The sequence below is a fragment of the Notolabrus celidotus genome, chromosome 2 (genome assembly GCF_009762535.1).
Source record: "Notolabrus celidotus isolate fNotCel1 chromosome 2, fNotCel1.pri, whole genome shotgun sequence".
NCBI classification, from domain to species: Eukaryota; Metazoa; Chordata; class Actinopteri; order Labriformes; family Labridae; genus Notolabrus; species Notolabrus celidotus.
Window position 1 is genome coordinate 22,304,614 of NC_048273.1, and position 22,138 is coordinate 22,326,751.

The window sequence follows — 22,138 nt, forward strand, 5'->3', positions numbered from 1 at the left end:
TGGAATGCAGAGTTAACGGCTGCACAGAGTGTCTGTGGTGATGTCATTATCTCTTTTCACACATTAACTCCTGACACATGCTAGATAATTCCAGGACAATCAGACCCTGACCTATTTAGGTACTGGCTGAGGTTAAGCTTTCAGTAATGGCTCCAGTCTGTGTGTTTATATTTCTCCAATATGTATATCAACACACAACATGCAGGGGCTACAGTCTGAGCAAGTCTGAAACATCCGAGCAGACATTGTGTCATCGTCTCTGCTGCCAGTTGACAGTGGTCACTTTGCTCTCTTCCATCTGGGAATGACAAACACCTCAGACACCACCTCCACCCTCCGCATCACGTCCGCTGTGTCTCAGAGACTTCAGACCGGACTTTTCCTCCTACAATAGAATTCAAACAATGCTGAGCTCGTCCTGTGGGGGACACACAACAATTCCAGTAATGTGAGCTGCATCTTTCCGTCCTTACATGGACACAGAGAGGGGACAACAGAGAACATCTGCATCACACAACACAACACACAAACATTGTTAGTGAAATCCCGACAAAACAGTATGTTTGTAACTGCAAGTTCCCGTCTCTGATCATCCATGGTTATTCTGCTGCATTCAGGTCAGCCTGGCTTATACTCAGACATGAAGACACTATTTTGTCTGGACTGTAGTTATCATTACTTTCTGTCTGCAGGTCTAGATTACATCATCAGAAACCTGCTCATATACTTAAACTGCCAAAACAAGTGTCCTGCAGAAGGCTAGAAAAATTCTCATGACCTTGAAAATCAGAGCCATCTATCCCTGTCCTGAATCGGCTTCTGAGAGTCATACTTTAACGTGTTTAACCTCAGAGTGAACCAGTAGCAAACACTTGACTGTGAGGTATGCGAGCCAACAGATAAAATAACTCTGCAGATATCTGTGTTGAAAAGACATCCTCTCATTCCCTCTCTTCAGTTTTATGTCACAGCTGTCAGATTGTTGAAATGCAGAGATAATTCCTCTGCAGAGATGACAGGGACACAAGAAAAGTGACTTCAGGTCAGGTTCAGCAGATGCAGAAACCTGAACAGGCTCCTCTGGTCTCTCTGTGTTCAGCTGTTGAGCTTCCCACCTGTAACCGACTGCTGCTGCGTGCGGTTCATACTTCTCATACTTCACATTCCTCTCGTGTTGGAGCAGCTGTTAGCATGTGTTTGTGGAACCTGCAGAGCAACACGCTAATGATTTATCTTTTCTCAAAGCTTTACAAGAAGTGGAGCTAAACATGACCTGTAGGTCAACAAGTTAAAATCTGTGGAGTTGAAGTCCTTGATTTGTTTGTGGGAACTGTCTTCATTCAAAGTGCACTTTTTGAGCTGTTTACACAACTGACAGACTTTCACTAACATCATACTACCATAAATAATTGATTAAATATTAGTGAAATGTAAGCAGTCTCAGCAGAAATTAAACAAGTTTGGGCGCTACGCCAAACTATGCATTACATGCTAAACTCTGTTTAACTGCTCAAATGATCCTGACCCGACCTGAACTCTTTGAGCTGCTAAACTAAATTGTTAGCTGACTTCAACTGAACGCCATATTTTCTAAAAATGTTGGCTAACCTGAATAAAACAAAAACTAAACTGAACTATGAACTTACCTGAACTAACCGAGACACTGAACTCCAATCATGAGTTGTTTAGAAGGTTAGCTGAATCATTTATGATTGTTCTCTTTAAAACTTTGGTTTGGACCAGATTTAAGTTACGCTGCTATAGGCTTAGACTGCCGGAGGAACTGGAACGGGGATCCTATATTTTTCTGTCTCCTCTGCCTGCCTGTCACTAACTTTAAGTCTCCCTGTCCTATTAAAGTTACTAACCATAGACCTTTCTGGAGTCCCTGAGCTCCCTTGTCTCATAGGTTCCTCTGTTTGCTGCAGTAGACGGCCTGCTGCTGTGGACGTTCCAGACTCCAGCTGCTACCACTACTACTATCCGTCTCACCACTATCATCTCTCTCTCTTGACCTCCCTCTATCCCTCTTTCCAATAAACCCAACACTGACTCAGCAGATGTGTGTCTAACAGGAGTTTGGTTCTGCTCAAGGTTTCTGCCTGTTAAAAGAAGTTTGTCCTTGCCACTGTAACTTGCTATATGCTCATGTTGGATTAAGATGAGATCAGACTGAGTCCTGTCTGTAAGATGGGACTGGATCTTATCCTGTCTTGATGTTGGGTCTTTGTTGATAATAACATAGAGTACGGTCTACATCTGCTCTGTTTGAAAAGCGTATGGGGAAAACATTTGTTGTGATTTAACGTGATATAAATAAGGCCCAAACCAGACTGCTGAGTTACTTAACTGTTAGCTAACTGTGTTATATAGATGCTAAACTGCATCGTCAGTGAACCTGCATTGGGCTGTTTATCAGTGCTTTACTGAACTGTGAGTTTACCTGACATGATCTTGACTTTCTGTTGAACTGTTTGCAAACCTTTATTTATTTACTGACTGAGCTTTAAGCTAACCTGAAACTGAATTAGTGCTACTAAGCTGTTTGCTAGAGTCCAAGTTAAATTAAATAATAAATAATATATAATATTTAATAAATTAAATTAATAGCCCCCTGTGCTCTTTTAGAGTGTTTACAAGTCATCTAATGAGACATTTTTCACAAAGAGATGCAGAAAGCTCCAGTAAACTCTAACCCATACAGCGTGCTCTAAAACAGGGAGCTAACTATTCCTTTATAGAGCTTTAACCTCACTGTTACTCCTCTGACAGCCGCTCCTACTTGCCATGTTCGTACACAGACAAATAACTTTGTTATCAAGAAGAGACTCTCTGTTCTGTGACATGTTTCAACTTGAAACCACAAAATGTGCTCCTGCGCTTTGATGGTGTAAATCATCTGAATGCCAATATGCAAATCAGACTATCAATACATTTGTAGTCTGAGAGGCATACAGTTGTCAAGGTCATGTTCTGACCTAGTGAACAGAACACGTACTGCTAAACACACACAGACACACGCCCACACACACACCTGAGCTCACCCAGCATAAATGTCTGCAGGTTACATAAAGCAGTGGTGCATTGTGTCCTGTATGTTTTACAGTGTCTAATAGTTTGATGAGCAGCTCTTTGTTTCTCTGTGAGCTCATCACACAATCATCAACATGCTGACTAAATGCTGCAGTAATCTGAGCTGTTAAGTGCTGCTGCTGCAAATCTGATCCTAAATAAAGTGAAGTCCATCAGGAAGAAGATCAGGGGCTGAAACACAAACACAGGTCAGAGAGGATGCACAAACACCTCCAGGCCCAGCTTTACGCCTTCCAAATAAAACTGACATCAAGTTCATTTATAACCTAGCACAGATTATAATTTTTTATGAATATGAATCTACAAAGTTACCTTCAAATGACTTTAATGCAGTAAAAAGTCGAATAACTGTCACTGAAGTGTTGGTTTTTATTGTCCTTTTTTGGGGGGGGATTGGGGGTGCAATATCTAGTGTTGTAGTCAAGACTACATTAACCAAGACCAAGACATGTCCGAGACCAGAGTGCACCAAGACCAAGACAAGACCAAGACATTTAGGGATCGAGACCGAGTCAAGACCAAGAACAAGGCAGGGTGAGACCAAGACAAGACCAAGACAATATATATCAATGAAAAATCAACATGAGAGTTAACAAAATAAAAGGCTTCTGTTTATTTTATTTAAGTTTGCTTTGAAAACTGTTGACAGCAACAAACAAGGTTTGGTTTTGTCTTTGTTGCCTTTCTTTTGACTCCTTCAGTACATTTCTCTTATCACAGTAATGACAGGGACACAGAGTGCATCAGCAGTGGTCTCGACCCGCCAGTCCGAGACAGAGTAAAAATGCTTTCGATTCCGAGACGAGACCGAGACCTTAAATAAGCGGCATCGAGACCAAAACCGGTCTCTAGTACTACAACACTAACAATATCTTTCCAATCAAACCCTTGTGTTTACAGTTTGTTGTGTTTTTTACGACAAACTAACTGATTTAACTGTGAGCAGGTACAAATGGGCTGTTTTGCCTCAGGTCGTATCTGAGTCCTCTGCACTGGACACAGAGTGGGAGGTAACACAGAATACTCACACTTTGTACAGGAGACAACAGCTGGGGGTCAGCAGGCCCAACAACTGTTTGCCCCAGGGTTAGGGTTGAGGTGAGGTTAGAGACTCCCACTGATGACTGCTTCTCCTCTGACTCTGGGAACGACAGGATAGAGGATATATTTTTAGCGCCTGTGTCTTCAGAGCAGCATGGCTCATGAACAGAGTTTTAAGTTTAACAGTTGCTGGGTTCGGCCCTGCTGGTTCCAACACCACACATCGCCACCGTCTTCCTACTATCCAGCCTCTGTTTCTACCTCAGAAGGAGGATCAGAGATAAGATAAGATAAGATAAGACAAGATAAGATAGTCCTTTACTAATCTCATTCAAGTGTCACAGTAGCAAAGTAGACAGTGCAAAAAATATATAAAGCAAACAAGAGCCTATAAAGTATAAATTTTTAAAAAGTTATTAGCAAGTAAAATTAAATTAAAATTAAAGAGGTAAAAAATAAGCATATCTTACACACACATATATATATTATTGGTTATATAGTCTGACCACTGCAGGAAGAAAAGACCTGCGGTATCTCTCCTTGACACACCGCGGGTGAAGAAGTCTGTCACTGAACGAGCTACTTAGTGTTGTTATGGTCTCCTGGAGGGGGTGTGACGTGTTGTCCATCAGAGATAGCTTTGCTATCATCCTCCTCAGCCACCACCTCCACAGGGTCCAGTGGGCAGCCCAGGACAGAGCTGGCCTTCTTCACCAGTCTGTTCAGCTTCTTCCTGTCAGCAGCAGAGATGCTACTTCCCCAGCAGACCACTCCAAAGAAGATGGCTGATGCCACCACAGAGTCAAAGAAGGACTTCAGAAGAGCCCCCTCCACACCCAAAGACCCGAGTCTCCTGAGCAGAAAGAGCCTGCTTTGTCCCTTCTTGTACAGTGCGTTGCAGTTGTCTGACCAGTCCAGTTTATTGTTCAGGTGAACACCCAGGTACTTGTAAGATTTCACAATCTCAATGTCCGTTCCCTGGATGTTCACTGGTGTGGGAGGAGGGGACTTGCGTCTTCTGAAATCCACCACCAGCTCTTTGGTCTTTCCTGCGTTGAGCTGGAGGTGGTTTCTCTGGCACCAGACTGCAAAATCCTGCGTCAGTTCTCTGTACTCCCTGTCGTCCCCATTGGTGATTAGGCCAACAATGGCTGAGTTGGAGGCGGAATGACTTTGCCCCACAGTACACCTCCATGTGTTACACACTGCAGATGAGGCGCAACAGGCCGCTCACCATGTCTGTCTCCTGATTGTTGCTGAGCTTTGTGGATGAAGCTTTCAGCCTGTATGAGCGCCTAACTTGAAACAGGTAAATAATGTCTTGAGTGTGAAATAGAGAGTCTCTCCCATGATGCACCACCACCATCATCTTCATCATCATCTTGTACGAACCCCCACATTCCTCCTCCTCCCCTGTGATTTGTTATTGATGAAACTGAATTAATATCCGTGTCATTGTGTTTATTGTTCAGCAGATAAAGGATGGGCTGTGTGGGAGTGGGTGTGTATCTGTAGTGTTTGTATGTTATGTAATCAGTCTCTTCTCTTTGTGTGTGTTTTATTTTGTGATTGTGTATAAAGGATCCCCTCTAAATGAGACGCTGCATCTCAAGGGGCTCAAAGACCCCCCACCCCCAGGCTGATGCGTTATATAATGCTGATGACTCAGTGTGCTGTCAGCCTGCAAAGGTCACTCTCTCTCTCTCTCTCTCTCTATCTGTGTGTGCGTGTGTGTGTGTGTGTGTGTGCGTGTGTGTGTGTGGTATAGGTTTCATACTGTATGATGTTACAGGCCTGACTAACACACACTCTCTGCAGCATGAATTCACACACTCAGAGAGCAGGAGGAGTGTGTGGGAGTCTCATCGTTACAGCAGAGAGGAGGAGGAGGATCAGAACATGACCAACATGCTGTGGTGGTGTTCACTCCTCCACCTCCACCTTCTCGTCCTCCTCCTGCTTATAAAACCTACAGCCTGCCCTCTGTTTAGGTGTAGTCCGACTCTTGTATAATCTATATTTTCAGATCAAAACAACACTGAGTGTGTCACTCTAACAAGTATAGAACCTAATGCCTCTGCAGAAGTGGGAGCTCTCAGACTCAACTGCAGAAAAAGCACAAAAACCACGCTATCAAAAATACCAGTAAGAGTCATGCATTCAAGACTTTATTTAACAGCGCACTGAAGTAAAGCAAAAGCATTGATGTTGCAGTAAAATGTCTACTAATGTTGTTATCAGTGCTTCATTAACTGGTTTCAATCACACATGTGCAACCAGAATTTTTTTTTTAATACTTACGTACAATACCATGATCAACTATTCAGTCTACGGCAAACACTGCTTTTTTATTTCATGTTGCATGTGTGATACAACATATGCAACAAATGCAATAAACACCACCCATGGTTTTTAACCTCTGTATTGTCAGCAGTAAGTGTTCCACAGAGGCTTGCTTCAGCAGTATGATCCTGTAACAGAAACTGATGTCCTTGAGATTGTCTTGTAATTAACAGGTCTTAAGTTCACAGAAATAACAACATCATGATGCAAGTCCAAAGTCAGAAGCCAAGTTTTATCAGGTCTGTCCTCAAGAGGAGCATTCCAGGAAGTCAGGGAATCTAAATACAGATTTTCTGTGGTGACACGGAATCAAGCAGATTTGTGTCTCAGTGTGAATGTTTGATGTATAACAGATTGTTAGCTGCTCTTTGTGCAGATATCTTTTTATTGAGAGAAATAAATCCTCCTCAGATTACTAACGATGGAAACTGGGATGTCATTACACTGGATTGTGTTCCTCCTGATTTTGCTCTTCATACAAACTGTTTTCCCTTCAAACACCAACCGACACCTGTTTGGTTGATATACATGGCTCGTTTCCACCAAGCGATCGGGTATGGATCAGTTCAGTGTGGTAGGGGTCGGATTGGTAACACCTGATCCTGTTTGCGTTTCCACAGCCAACCCCGCTAATAAATGCAACGAAGAAGAAAAACGTGAGGAAAGACTGCACCTCAATGGTCAACCATGGAACGCTTTTTCTTGACGCCATTTTCCAAACAAAAAAAGTTGTCTTCCCGAAGTCCACTGGAGATTTAAACATGGCGGGGTTATGTGTTGTCCTTTATTACCACTGTTGCACGGGAAGTGACGATTCTTTCGACCAATCAACGGACTGCAGTGTTTCTAGCTCCACCTTCTGGGGTTGGATCGGTATGTCTGGCACCCTAACAGAAGGGTACCAAAAAGTGGGACAGTACGGCTCGGTAATTTGGGGACCTGTCCTGGTTTTAGTCAATGGAATCGCCACAAAATGCGTGCCGTACTGAGACGAACCGAACTGAACCGCTTGGTGAAACAGGGCTTAGACTGCAAGCAGGAACCTGAACACTTTCTATAATTCAGCTGAATGAACCTGCAACAGAAACAGATTTCATAATGATGTGTTAGATCAGCACAGAAATAAATGGATATGACACTGTGATGAATAAAAACAGAACAACAGCAGCTACAGCAGCAGAGGTAGGAGATAGTAGAGTCAGTGTAAATGTGTAAATGTGAAGTAATGAGCCTTCATCACTACATACACTACAAACTGTGCGATAACAAAAGTCAGGGAGGGCAGTTTTGAGAGGTGTGTCCTGGGAGAAAACTGTTCTTTAATCTGGAGATGTGAGCAGGAACAGTTCTGTATCTTTATCCAGATGAAAGGAGTTCAAAGAGATGGTGCCATGGATGAGTGGGATCCATGCAGATGCTGGAAGCCTTCCTTTTGCAGCGTTAGGTGTTGATGTTGTCCAGCACTGGGCGCTGTGTCCAAATGATCGTCTGTGTTCTGCAGACAACCTGCTGGAGAGCCTGTCAGCTGCAGTGCAGCTGTGGCACCGTACAGAGATGCACTGTGTCAGAATGCTCTCTGTGGTGCATCCACAAGAAGTCACCAGCAGCTGTTGGGGCAGGCCGTCTTTTTTCAACGTGCAGGAAAAACAGACTTTGTTGTGCTTTCTTTGCAGGAGCAGTGGTGTTGGTAGATCATGTGAGGACTACTAACACTCCTTCACATGTATGGACTTATTGTTCAGGTATAGTGCACAGTAAGGTCTACATTTTTTAACCTTCAGGCTGGAGACAAAATGCACTTGAGAGATACTAAGGTCATGGTTTTGTACACAAATGGATTAAAGTATCAAAGTTGAATTTTTTCTTAGCTGTAGAAACAAATGGTTGCAGAGAGTGTCATTTACATCAGAGCCATGCATTTATTAAACTTTAAATCAACACAAACATTGTTTACTTGATATTTGATGGTTTTTTTGTTGTTGTTTGTTTCCTAAGAACGAGCCCCCGTATTTGCATAGAAGTGCGTTCAAATTCTTCTGGCCACATCTTCATCTATAAAATGTTCTCAAAGATGGTGTTTTACCTGCTGTCGTGGAGCGTTTTCACAACTTTGTGGACATATTTAGGGGTAGTATGTCAAGACAAGGTTTTCATATCATCAGTTACACTACCACATGTCAGTTTAATGCTCAGGAAACGCATATGATTCCACAGTTCAGTCCTTTAACACCACAGTATATCACTTCCATCATGACAGATCGTCACGGAGTCAGGGCTGAGAGTTTCTCTTCTGCGGTCACATGACTTTCATTTTCCCACAGCGTGTCAGAAACACCCCCTCTGTGTTTCACCTCTCTGCGATCGTGCTGATGCTGCTGAGGGTTTCTGGTTTTCTGGTTTTAACCGCTGCTGCACAAACTGAAGGGAGAGAAAACTCTGTCAGTCACTCCGAAACTCTCAGCCTCCCTTCTTCTTCTTGTCTCATTCTGCTGTCGTCATGAGAAAGAGGATGTTCCCACAATTTGTAAGATTTTTTATTGTGGTATTCTATTTCTGATGCAGAAGAAAGCGCTGTGTCAACAGTGGTGACTTTTAGTGACAGTAGCAGTTTAAAAAGGCTTAAAGAGAGTTCATTAAATACTTAATTTTTTTTTAGCAATCTGTATGGACTCAGTTTGATGAAGTGGGAGTGGTGAAGGTCAGACTGAAGGCTGAGACACTGGGATTTATTTCAAAGCGTTGAGAGAAAAATCTGATCTCATCATGATATGAATGCTTGAAAAAGCTCAGATGTTTTAACCTGCAAAACATCTAGAATAATTGAAAGTATTTCCTGAATTGATCTGTGTAACTTGCTCTTTTAAGTCTTTGTTTAAAGTTTAAAACATCTGCTCCTCACATTCATAATACACTTTATTTTTCCCTTTATATATTTTATTATTCATGTTTCATGTTTAACCGTGCAGTGAACCGTTTATTTTATTCTCTTTAAAACTTGGCTTTCTGGATTCTTAATATTCTCTTTGTATTTTTTTCATAATTTTCAACTTAAAAGAGCTCCCAAGAGCAAAGAAAATCCCCCCAAAATATACTGTTTTAGTTTTTCATGAAACCGGTAACGAATGTTTGTTCTCCCAAAAAAAAGGTGTCATCTGCATAAAGGCTAATATAATAAAGCTTTCTCTGAGCAATAGAGACTCCACAAAAGATATAGAGTATTATATCCGCCTATATGCAGACAACGCTATCTTGTAGGAAAATCTGGATAAAGGCAATTTTGTCTTTACCCTGACCTTGGTTGGACTGTAGTTTCACTTTTAAACGACATAGACAAGATGAAAATGAGTTTCTTATATCTCAGTCTGGTGTTAGATTCCATGAGAAATACCCACTTTACCTCCCTGTAACCTCAGATAGTAAATCACTTAACTTCAGACTCTCCAGCAGTGTATCTTAAACGCTTTATTTTCAAACCTAGAAACAGACTGACCTCAGATCAGATCAGAGTGAGAACACGGAGCAGGGTGGAGCTCAGCTTTCCCTGGAAAGTCAGCTGCTGCAGAGAAATGATCTTATCCTTTTTACTCCCAATGTGACTGCACTGAGCTTCACTTTCTCTCTCCCCCCCCTCCTCCCCTCCCTCGGAAATGTGTTGAGGTGATACCGGGCAACCCTCCAGCTCAGCTCAACAGGATCAACAACATGACCTCATTGAGTCGTTCAGCTGCAGAAAACACAACAACCACCATCAACAACACCGACCCTGCTGCTGCTACTGAGGATGATGATGCTTCTGATGATGATGAAGATTAAGATGGTGATTATTGCAGAGAGAGAGAGGACGCTGTGATTTCCTCTGTACTGAAGAGGAAGTGAGAGCAGCAGAGTTGTTTATTGGTCAGTGACTCTGCAGAATGGAGCTCTGACCCTGACCTGAGATCAGAGTCCACTGATCACTTACAGGAATCTGAACAAACAGAGAAGAAGAAAAAGAAAAAGAAAGATGATGCAACAACAGAAAGTTAGGAAATGAAAGTAAAACCATCATCCTGCATTTAAGTAATTAAGGTTCATCTTCTGAGGGGAAGGATTGTGATAGTGGTAAATTAGCTCACAAGTACAGAAAACTTTATTTTCTATAAACAGATACAAAAAGTACAGAAACACCAAATCCTGATTTTCATTTGATTTTCATTGGTACACAAGTTGAAAAGTAGGCTGTTTGTACTTGTGTTATATTAGTTATGTCATGTGCATGAGCTTGCATCAATTATTTATTTTTTCACATTGCATTTTCATTATAGCAATAATATGCAACTATTCCCTCTAAACATCAGCTTAAAACTCATTTTGATGGTACACTGACTGAAATTACATAAAATACCACACCTCTTCATGATCTTGTTTAGTACCGTCATCTGTTCTTCCACTCTGCAGTTAGGCTCGAGCAGGTACACTCTCACAGCTCATCTCTCAGCCCTGAGGGGAAGCTTCTCTCCTCACAGTTCTCAGCTTTGTGTTCTCAGGAGGAACATTCTTTAGAGATTATATGAGACTGAAGAGAACATTTAAGGAGAAGAGAGAAAGAGAGAGTAAGATATCATCTCTCATATTTCAACTTAAACCTTATTTGCACCCTTTCACATATTACATATACTCACATCAAATTGTTGTTTTCATCAAATCTTTGCATATTTAACCGTGTTAACATGCTGTTCACACGTGTTAATATCTTGTTTAAATATAATGTTTTTTACATTACTACCCAGTAATATCTTGTTCACTTGTGTAAATATCTTGATTGCATTGCTAATTACTTTATTTATTTATCATGTTCTTACATTTGCATGTGTCGTTTGATCACATTCATATCGTACCTTGTTCACTAGCAGATGTACCTGGTCCTTTTGTTATGTTTTAAGTTATTTGGAAGTGTAATCCATTTTGCACACTCCTGCATGTGTACATCTTGTTGACTCTTGTGTATGCACATGTTAAATGATTCATAGATTGGTGTTAATATCTTGTCTGCACAGGTAAATATCTTGATTTTTCATGTTTATATCTTGTTTGAACTTGTCAATAGCTTGTTCTCACATGCTCATATCTAACTCATTGGTGCCTGTATGTATCTTGTTCTGACATGCCTTTTTTATGTTTACATATGTCATCAGTTTCTCTTGTTCATCTTGTTTACCCATGCCAATATATTTTTTGCACATGATTATATCTTTTTGTTGCATGAAATTCCATGCATGCTAATATCTTGTTTACACACGTAATATCTTATTTGTGAATGTTGAAATCTTGTTCTCACATTTTCAAATCTAACCCTTTTCAACAATGCACTCCATCATGTTAACATCATTTTTACACATACAAATATCCTGTTGCTCTCTGATATGGGGTGCCGCATGTTAAGTTGTGCACACTGAAAATAACATCAAAATTTCTCTACATTAAGCTCTAAAACATCATAAAAACAAAGTGTTCATTTTTAAAAGTCACTTTTTAAAATCACATTTAGAACAATATTTGTTATCTTTTTCATTTCACTCTTGTCGTGATGCAAATATATTTGAGTTAAAATCACAGTTAAATCTAAATGTTAAATATAATCTAAATGTTGAATGTTAAATCCAATAAATGTTACATGTTAAATGAAGTTTTATTTTGGCACCTCGCAAGGCGGCAGTGTGAATTTGCATACTAGCTGAATACTAGGATTGCAGAGCCAATGTTTGCCATTTCACATTTAGATTAAACATTTAAACATTAAACTTTTTTTCATGTAATTCTTCCAAACATTTATCTTCTTTGATAATTTAAATATCTTGATGGTGCATGCTAATATCTTGATTTGTCATCTCCTTACTATTGCATGTTTTGCCTATGTGTTTATATTGTATCTTGATCACACCTTGATTTATCTGGTTTTGAGATGCCTTTTCTTATGTTATACCCATAGACTGTATAAAATGTGGACATAGTATCCGTGACGTCACCCATCTGTCTCTGAAGCGCTGTTTTAAGGCCAATCAGCGCCGGCAGCCGTATTGCTGCTGTCGAGCCATTGTAACGGAAAGAGGCGGGCGTTGAGCCTCCTCGCCAACAGCTACACTCTCAAGCGGATCCTCGATGAACTGCAGCTTTTAAAACTTCCGCATTGGACTCATGTTTTTAGACCCAAGGGTTACTTAGATCTTTTTTGCTCTTGTTTACCTTGTTCACAGTTGTTTTCTTAAATGTTAATGTTTATATATTATCAGTTTATTTGCATACAACCATATGTTTATATCTTGATCGCAAATGTTACCATCTTGTCAGCACATGTCTGTGTTGTTAACATCTTGTTTACATGTGTATCTTTCGTATACCTTGGTAATTATTTGTATTACTTTTTCTTTTTCACTCTTGTCCACATATTGCTCACACATGTCTTGAGTTATGTTGTCAGAAATGAGGAGACTGTTGTTTTCTGGTTGGTCCATTTTTTATTTCTGGATAGTGCAGACTTTCATATTGATGATGGCCTGATTGTTAATACTGATGCTGTCATAGCACTATGACACAAATACGACTCATCATCTTGGGAGAAAAACACCAAATTTCAAGAGAATCTGAGCTGCACTTTTACGATGTCTCACTCTGGATCAAAGTGTTGGACGGAAAGACAGACTGACATCATGTCCTCTTTGCTGCTAACAGAGCAGAAAACACAGATGGTAAAGTACTGATCCATCAGGCTGCAAACTAAATGCAGAATGTGCAGAAGTGCAGCCGTGGATCGTGCTGAGACAAAGAAACAAGTGGATAACAGAAAAGATGACAAATTACAAAAAGCCTGTGTGAGAGCAGAAAATGTGCTAAGAGCCCTGAAGATAAAAGTCGAGAGTACAAGAGAGATTCCGGTAAGAAGAGAGGGAGAGAACAGATCAACAACGTGACTCAGCAGACAGTCAGCGTCCTGGTCTGCTGCCAGCCTCTCTGATCCCATCAGATACACTGACTGAGAGGTCACAACTGAAAAACATTAATCTGAAGCTCACAGGGAGAAACATACAGAGATGGTCATGCAATCAGGCCTCATGGACAAGAGTACAACTTATTTTTCTGCACAGTTTCTGTTATTTTCCTGTTTATTTCTGCTCCTTAGTCACAGAGTTAAAAGCTGATTATGTATTTCTTAATTTTGGGGGAATTTTTTCAGATAAATGTGAAATAATGGTGATTGAATAAACTTAAAAGTCTTTCAAATCAAACTTGAGAGTACTTTGAATAATGAGTATATACTGGGTGAATACAGCTGTACAACTTTAGTGAGGTGATGTTGATTTTCCTTCAATGATGCATCTTTAGGATTTTGCAATTTTGTGCTACAGATGCAAAAACTGAAACATGGTTCAAATTTCATCCAACCCTGAATTTAAAAAAAATGACAATGACTAAAAGTCATAAAACGGTGCTCTGATATTAAACTTCATGAGTCTTGTTGAACTGGGGGGGCAATGATTCAGATTTTTTTGTGATATTTTGGAGAAAGTGATGCTGAGCTGGGAGAGAGGAAAGTGAAATCAGCAGAAAATGAAAGAGAGTCTGAGATTTACAGACAGCGAGGTGGTCAGTGAAGGAGACTCATGAGTCAGGAGAGACTGGACGGGTCTGTCAGTCGGTCTGTCTGGGACTGTCTGTCTGATTTTCTCTGTCTGATTCTCTGTGCGTCTGACTTTCTGTCTGACTCATGCTGATGTCTGGTTTTTCTTCATAACAACTCCCAGCAGGAACACGGCTGTCTGTGGAGTCACAGCTCCACCTGGTGGTCAGCAGCAACATCACAGGTGGTTGTGAGTCCTGTCAGTTAGTATTAAGTTCCTGTTCTTAAAAAGCTGTTGTCAGCTTCTGTCTTTATGACATTACAACACTGAAATCTGTTGCTGTCTGCTCGGTGGTTTTCACATTTCAGCATCCAATTCATTCACAGGACGAAATAGAGAGAACTCTTTGAGGCACTTCCCTTTCGTTATTAATCACCTCAATTTTTTTACTTCTTGTTCCTTTCAGAATAATGAAGCAGCACCACACAGCAGAACGTTTTTGTTTCAGGTGCAGGTGCAGAATTATACAAATATTCATCCTTTTCTCACCTAGGACTAAAATTAAGCTGTTCCTGTAATGTTTAATACTTAGAGATGAGGACCTGTGTGCCGAAAAATGAAAGGTTTATTACCCTAACCCCCAATAATCAGGGGGCATAACCGAACATCTGTCCCAATAATTCTCAAGTGTGTTAGTATGACTATTTTACTGCTCACTGCTGTTATCAAGCATGTTTGATATTTACGATGCCAGGTCAGACTGCCTATGATGGAAACCAGCAATAACCAATGAGACAAGCAGACCGGGAAGTGTACAGATGTTGCATACTTTTCCATTCACCATCATGACATCAAAAGTACACACAACAGTACCCTGAGCCACGTGGAATATTGAAGAAGACCAGCTTGTAGAACCACATCAGCAACGCTAGTGCTTTATAAAGTCTATAGAGACATACAAGCCTCTATGTTTGTTTGTCTTCTGAAGTCACCTATGATCATGTGAGTTTCTATGAGAGCTCATGTCTCTGGAATCGTGACCACAAACATAAAGTGTGTGGTGTAGCCGTCTCATGGAGTCGTCCAAAGGATTGTGATGTTAAAAATCGGTGTGAATTATCCTCATGTGTGCTCTCTCATGATTTTTATTTTTGATGAAATTGGTTTATATATATAAGTCGTCTGGTTTGTTGTCAGCCTCAGAAGAAACAAACTGGCATAGAGGGGAAGGCACACAGGCACGAAATACACTGAGTCTAATCAAAGCACAGGTGTGACAACAAGACACAGGTGAGACTAATGGAGGGTAATCAACCAGGAGGGAAGAGGCAGGAAGTAAGTCATGACATAACACACCAGGAGCAAGAACTTACAAAATAAAAGAGGAAACAATAAAAACTAAACTCAAGAACATGACCACAGGAATACACAAGGGGAGACACAAGGGAAGAGACAAGACACGTCAGTGAAAACACATTAGGAGAAGAGGAACTAAAGATTGTGACTGTCAGAATGACTCAGGTAATAATAACTGACAAACACCACGAGGAACCATGAACCATGAAAATCACAACCATGACAGAACAGGAAGTAAAAAAAGTCAAGAAAGACAATCTCAACAAGAGCAACTCATGACAGTTTTTAGGCTGACGTGAGGATGACGCTGCGTTCATGTGTGGAGTTTAGGTGTTTAAACCAGCCCATCTCCAGCTGTTAGGCCTGGCTGTCAGCAGTGTCTCGTGGCTTTGTTTTTACCTGCCTATTCAGTTTATCTTCCTTCCTGGTTGTCTGCATTGGGGTCCTTCCCCCTTTTATATTAAATCCATTACAGTTTAATATTTGTTTCCCAGTGTGAGATTGTACATTGTGTTAGGAGGCTGCAGAAGCATGAGGCATCACATACAGACAAGGAGCCTCACACACACACACGTCAACAACCGCACATACTCACATTGTTCTGAAGTAACACTACTTTCAAGCCCATTTTTTCTGTCCTGAGAAATGAAACTTACTCAGTTTACTCATCATGAACTGTCAGTATGAACTTAGTTATGCTCGAAGACTGGATAAAATATGGACGTAGTATCCGTGACGTCAACCATCTGTTCCTGAGGGCTGTTTTGAAGCCAATCGATGGCGGCAGCCATATTGGAAATACGGAACTCAACCAGGCAGAGTGTGACGTAAAGGGGCGGAGTTTGAGCCTCCTAGCCAACAGCTACGTGTTCCCGACCAGGAGTTAAGTCAAACATGTCCTTATTTGGGCAAAAACTCACAATCTTAATATCTTCTGAACCGTCGAGTTATAAAAAAGTTCACCCCCTGTACAGTGTGTGCCGATAGCTACGTAGAGCCAAGCCGTTTTTTGAACCAGGCTGTGAACATGTTTATTAATGCTGTAAAGATCTTCTTTTTTGAATTGGTGTCTGCGGTTTCAAGTGGATTCTTGATGAATTGCAGTTTATAACACTTCCAAATGGGCTTCACAGTTTGAGACCGGAGGTTGCCGCTTGGTTATGCTCTTTTGGGGACTTGAAGGGCTGACATGATGGCAACTGATACACACATGATTGTATCATCTGCATACACAGACACCTACTATGAGTTAATGCTTTTGTGTTTGTTTGTTTGTTTGTTTGTTTTTGCAACATACACAGACACACAGACACATTCAATCCAGACACAGTATACAGCTGAAGGAATGTAGCAAAGGCATAGACTGTATAAAATATGGACGTAGTAGGGCATTAACAGAAAAGCCGGTTTGTTGACGTGTCGACATCTGTGGCACACGTAACTTTGGAGGAGTCGGCAAGTTGTGTGTTATTCTCTCTCACACCTCCCTCTATGCAGTTGTGTAGTGAGTAGCAGACCAAAATACTGTAAAGATCGGCTTTTATAAATTGGTATGACTGTATGTTGTTTCCAGTACTTCCGGAGCCAGCCTCAAGCGGATCCTCGATGAACTGCAGTTTTTAGCACATTCCCGTTTCTGTGTCAGTGCTCAGCTTCGGTAAATGATTTCCTAACATGGCTGCATTTACCATCAACACTGATGTTTGTTTAAAAGTAAGAGGAGAAATCCTTCAATGACCAACCAGACACACAATTACTGAGGTCAGTGACCTCCTTTTTATCGTCGCCTTCTGCACGATGCTGCAGGCACAGAAAGAAAATTAAAGCACAGAGCAAAAGGTCTGCCGGAGCACGACTCAGCACCTGACAAACACTGAGTCACGATCCTGCAGAAACAGTAACTGCATACACATACACACACACACACACACACACACACACACACACACACACTCAGTCTTACTTCCCGGAAACAGCGAGCAGAGGGGAAGGAGGCAGTGATGCTCATCTCTTCCCGACTCTTCCCGGCAGTCAGACCCATCACGGGATGCAGCGCACCACCATCACTGAGCGAGCTGATTGGCTCCCACTGAACAAGCACCAGTCCAATCAGCAAGCAGTTCTGAAGTATGTCAACCAATCAGATGATGAGCCAAGATATGACCGGAAAGATGGAGATTTACTGTCGAGAGAGATTTCCCGTCATGAGAGAGGAGGACAGAGTGTGTCCTGCAGGTTGTGTGTGTGTGTGTATGTGGGTGTTCTGGGACAGATCAATATGGGTGTAAGTGTGTGTTTGATCTGCTGTTCTGTTTGATAGCCGACACTGAACACACAAATAGTCACGTAATCTGTCCCAAAAACCTGTTCTATATAAAATATTGATAATGTATTCTTTGACCATTGTACAGTATCTTCTTTATCTCAGTCTTTATCTTTAGTAGAGATTCTTCTAAATGAGATGCTTTATTATTCTTTTATAAGTTGCAAAGCGCTATGCTGGTTTGTTTTTTAATGAGTCCTATTCATAAGACCTCTGTTTTTATTTAAAATGAAATATTTTTATTCATTTTGATGAACCTCTTTGTACTTTCACTCATTTTACATTGCATATATATATATATATATATATATATACACACATATATATATATATTTTAATTATATTTGTATTATATTGAGGGTCTCCCTGCGAGAGTAGGGGGTAAATGTTTTTGTATTTTGACATAAATGACTTAAAATTTAATAAAGCGAAAAAATATGTAAATCCCAAATATCTGAATTTATGTTCTGTTAGGGTTTCATGAGTCATGTTTGGCCTTTTTGTGTTTGACCTGCACACAGGCACACACACACATGCACGAATGCACGCACGCATGCACGCACGCACGCACGCACGCACGCACGCAAGTACTCACACACTCATGTACCCATGCACGCACGCACACATGCAAGCACGCACGCACGCACGCACACACACACACACACACACGCACACACACTCACATAGTGTAACATGCACCTTGAACTCAAACAAATGTCAAAAGTCAACACATTTAGGTGTTAAATAGAAACTTTGATGTTTCAAAAGTTGGGAATTTTTTAAGTTGTTTTACTTTTAAAAATCCTCATTGTCAATCATCACTGATTTAACATTCTAATTCTGGCTGATGGACTTCCCAGTGTGGAGCCTAGTAACAAACAAAGGTAGAAATTATAAAAGTGTCTTGGGAACAGATGCCTCATGTTATTTTCCTTTGTCTGATATTTTGACTTAAAGTGACCTACAGTCAGTGCATCCAAACGTTATAAAACAAGTATAAGCATAATGAGTTTGTAGTTTATATCTTTTACATAATATATGAATATTTTGCTAAGAACTCTAAAATTTATATTCATTTCTGTAAAAAATAATACATTTTAATTTTTTGTTGCAAGAATAGCCTCCTGGGTTTTTAAGTGAACCTGCATTCTCTCTAATGTCTAGCAGGGGACGACTCGATTGGTTAAAAGCGGTCAGATTGTAAAAACCAATCCAATGAACTCACAGTCCCTTAACAGATACGTTTACTGTAAAGCGTAAATGTGAATCTTGTCCAGTCTCTTGCAATCAATCTCCCACATACACTAAGGTGTAACTTACAATTTACAATAACTATCATCAAAACTTTAGCCCTAATTTACATCAGAATGTCCCTCCAGAGTACACTGTTATATTGACAACATGACTAAGCTATTTGACAGTCTTATCTGTACACAATGACACAAGGACTTGTCACTCTGATGGCACTGACATGTTCATTGCCACAGATATTTACTTTTGAGAGATGAACTAAGGATATTGAGCAAGATACTGGCTTTTGCAGGTAATCCATGGTGTTTTGCTATTTGTACGAATTGTTTTGAGAAATGCACTTACTATTTTGCAAATGTCGAGGATGATTCGAGAAATGTACCAAAGCAAGTGAGAAAAACTGTAAGATGGAACAGTATGACGGATTTTGGGGCAAGATTTGTTTGGGGTTACAGAGAGAAAATAAAATGAAAATAAATATATCCTAAACATTACAGATTCATTTGTGTTGATGGAAACGTTTTTCATTTTATTCCTAAGCAGAAATGAGTGTAATAAGAAATGAGAAAGTGAATCTTTTTTTCCCTCACATGTGATAAAAGTCCATCTGAACATCTGGAAAATGAACCTTATAATTTCCTGGAGTTTCAGGAAAACAGAGTTTCTGAGTGTACAGGCATGTTCCTGGATGTTAGCACGTTTTCTCCACTTGGTGTTTCTCAGCAGTTTGTTCATGAACTGATGCCAGGAAAGCTGCTAGGAATCTGCCTGTGTGATGGGAACAGCAGAGCAGAGTTTTCCTGAATCCTGAATGTTCACATCTTTGACTCTGATCGATCTGAGGAAAATATTATGTAACTCCTGTTTGTCTATTTGTTCATGACCAACATGGTAGAAACAACTCAAGTGAACATGCAAATCAAACAGCCCACACATATGTTTTTTGGACCACTTATACAGCAATATTTTTCTGCTCATAAGACATATTCTGTTGCCTGTGAGGAGAAAACTACATCCTAAGCATGTGCAGAAAAGGACTGGGCACGTGACTGTTTCCCTGTGTTCAGTGTTCGCCAGGCTCTGACCTGCGCACTCCAGAGTACAATATCACACTGGGATGGCCTTTTTCCGGTCTCAGGTTTCCCCCCATCAACACCACTGCTGAAGTTGGTCTGATTAGCAGTTTCCATTTTGACTATTAAGGGGGAGGTAATGGAAACCAGGTCTTGATCCAAAACCACGATACTGTGGCAAGCTCGGATGAGGCAAGTACAGCAGTGTAGCATAACTACAAAAAAGTATTCATACCACACACTGTGTTGAGCGAGTGAAGCTATGTTGATTGCAAGTGCTGATGCAGTTTTCTTTCATTCACTTGCTTTGTATAGTGCATTAAGGATTGTGGCTACATAGATCCCTCTGCTGGGTTCACACAACTGTTGCTTTGTGTCCAGATGCAGATGCAGATGCAGATGCAGATGCAGATGCAGATGCAGATGCAGATGCAGTTGCTCTTTGTCTTTGCGTTTACATCAGAAGACCAATACAGCTCATTCCAGTCATCCACACTCTGCATTGCTGACCTCTTCACATCTATAGGTTTTGATGATATTGTATTCAAAATAGTTTACTTTCTTGAGTACTTCAGCATTAGATACTTTGCAACCAATTAAGGACCCCCTGCTAAAATTAAGAAAGACTCCAAGTTTTACAGATAATAGTCTTGGAATTGGTGGATTTTTCTCAACCAAATGGCTCCCCCTGCTGGATATATGAAAGAATAAATGTTAAAGTAAATTATAATTTGTTATTTTTCAGTTAGTTGAGGCTCCCCCTGTTGGATATTCAAAAGAATCCTTTTGGAGTGTAATGGAAAAGGATTTGGGCAAAAATGATGGCTCCTCCTGCTGGCAATCAGAAATAATTGAGGTTTAAGTACATCAAAATTAGATGTTTTGCAGTCAGTTGAGGCTCCCTCTGCTGCACTTTAAAAGAATGACATTTTTGAGGACAATGAAAATGAGTTTTGTTCAATACAATAGCTTCCCCTGTTGGACTTCAGATATAATGCCGGTTTGAAATCATTCAGAATTAAAATAATTAAATCAGTTCTGGCTCTCCCCTGGTGGACTGTAGAAAGAATGCAGATTAAAAGCATGTCAGCACAATGTTTTCCTTTGAACATCAAGGCTCCATCCGCTGGACCTCAGAAAGAATGAAGGACATTAGTCCAAAGAATTAGACAAGTTCTATAAATAGATTAGATTAGATCAGACAGAGATGCACACCTGCCTACAGGCTAATCACCTTGATTGGAATCACTTGGGCAGGCTGTGGGTCAACAACTTGACCATGCTGTGCAATATTCTTACCCTTTCGATCGATTACTCTTATTATTAGTGCTTGTGTACATAGCTTATTTCTAAATATTCTACGCTCAGTGCTTTTTTTCTTTTTCAGTATTTTTTTCTAATTTGATTCCTACTTTCTTTTTAGTATTTCTCAATTGATAAAACACTTAACCCCATTGTCTGAACCAAATTCCTTAGTGTCTGAACCCATGTATTGAATCAGTCACTCTTTTTGCAAAGCCATAAGCACTTTTCACCTGTTAGACACAACTTGCAAACACTTTTTCACTCACTAACACACATGTTTCACTGTGATGCACTTGTGTTGCATAAAGGTAAGCACAGGTAGCAAAAGTTAAACACATGTGAAGCACAGGTGTCACAGCTTAAACGAAACCACTCAAAATTGATCACACTTGTTGCGAATGATATGAGGAAACCAATATAAGCCTGGATCCAGCACGCCAGGGCTTTTCCCCCGTTGCCTGGCCATAGAGAATGTGGCCTGTGATGTGGATGAAGTCCTGTGGCCTGACCCAGCACATAGACCTGATGTTGTGGCTGAATGATTGTAGATAGATACTGTAAGCACTTCAGTTTGATTTTGTGGATTACACTGATGTTCATCTCATTTATATTTGTTTTCACTGCATTTTTTACTGTATACAGGAGCTAAATTCAAAGAGGATTTTTTTTTTTTTGCAAATTTAATTTAGCCTACTGTGAACAACAAACATTATTTATACAGCTTCATGTCCTGAGCACTGTGTTTTCAACTCTTTCAT

At 40.4% G+C, this 22,138-nt stretch overlaps 1 long non-coding RNA gene across 1 annotated transcript; it reads right to left on the reverse strand.

Moving 5' to 3' along the window:
* Positions 1–9,974: 9,974 nt before the first annotated feature.
* On the reverse strand, positions 9,975–11,565 carry LOC117805298. The gene is made up of 3 exons (XR_004629398.1): positions 11,355–11,565; positions 10,867–11,032; positions 9,975–10,444 (listed from the first exon to the last, which is right to left on the reverse strand). It is a non-coding gene; the product is annotated as an uncharacterized LOC117805298 (long non-coding RNA).
* Positions 11,566–22,138: the final 10,573 nt, after the last annotated feature.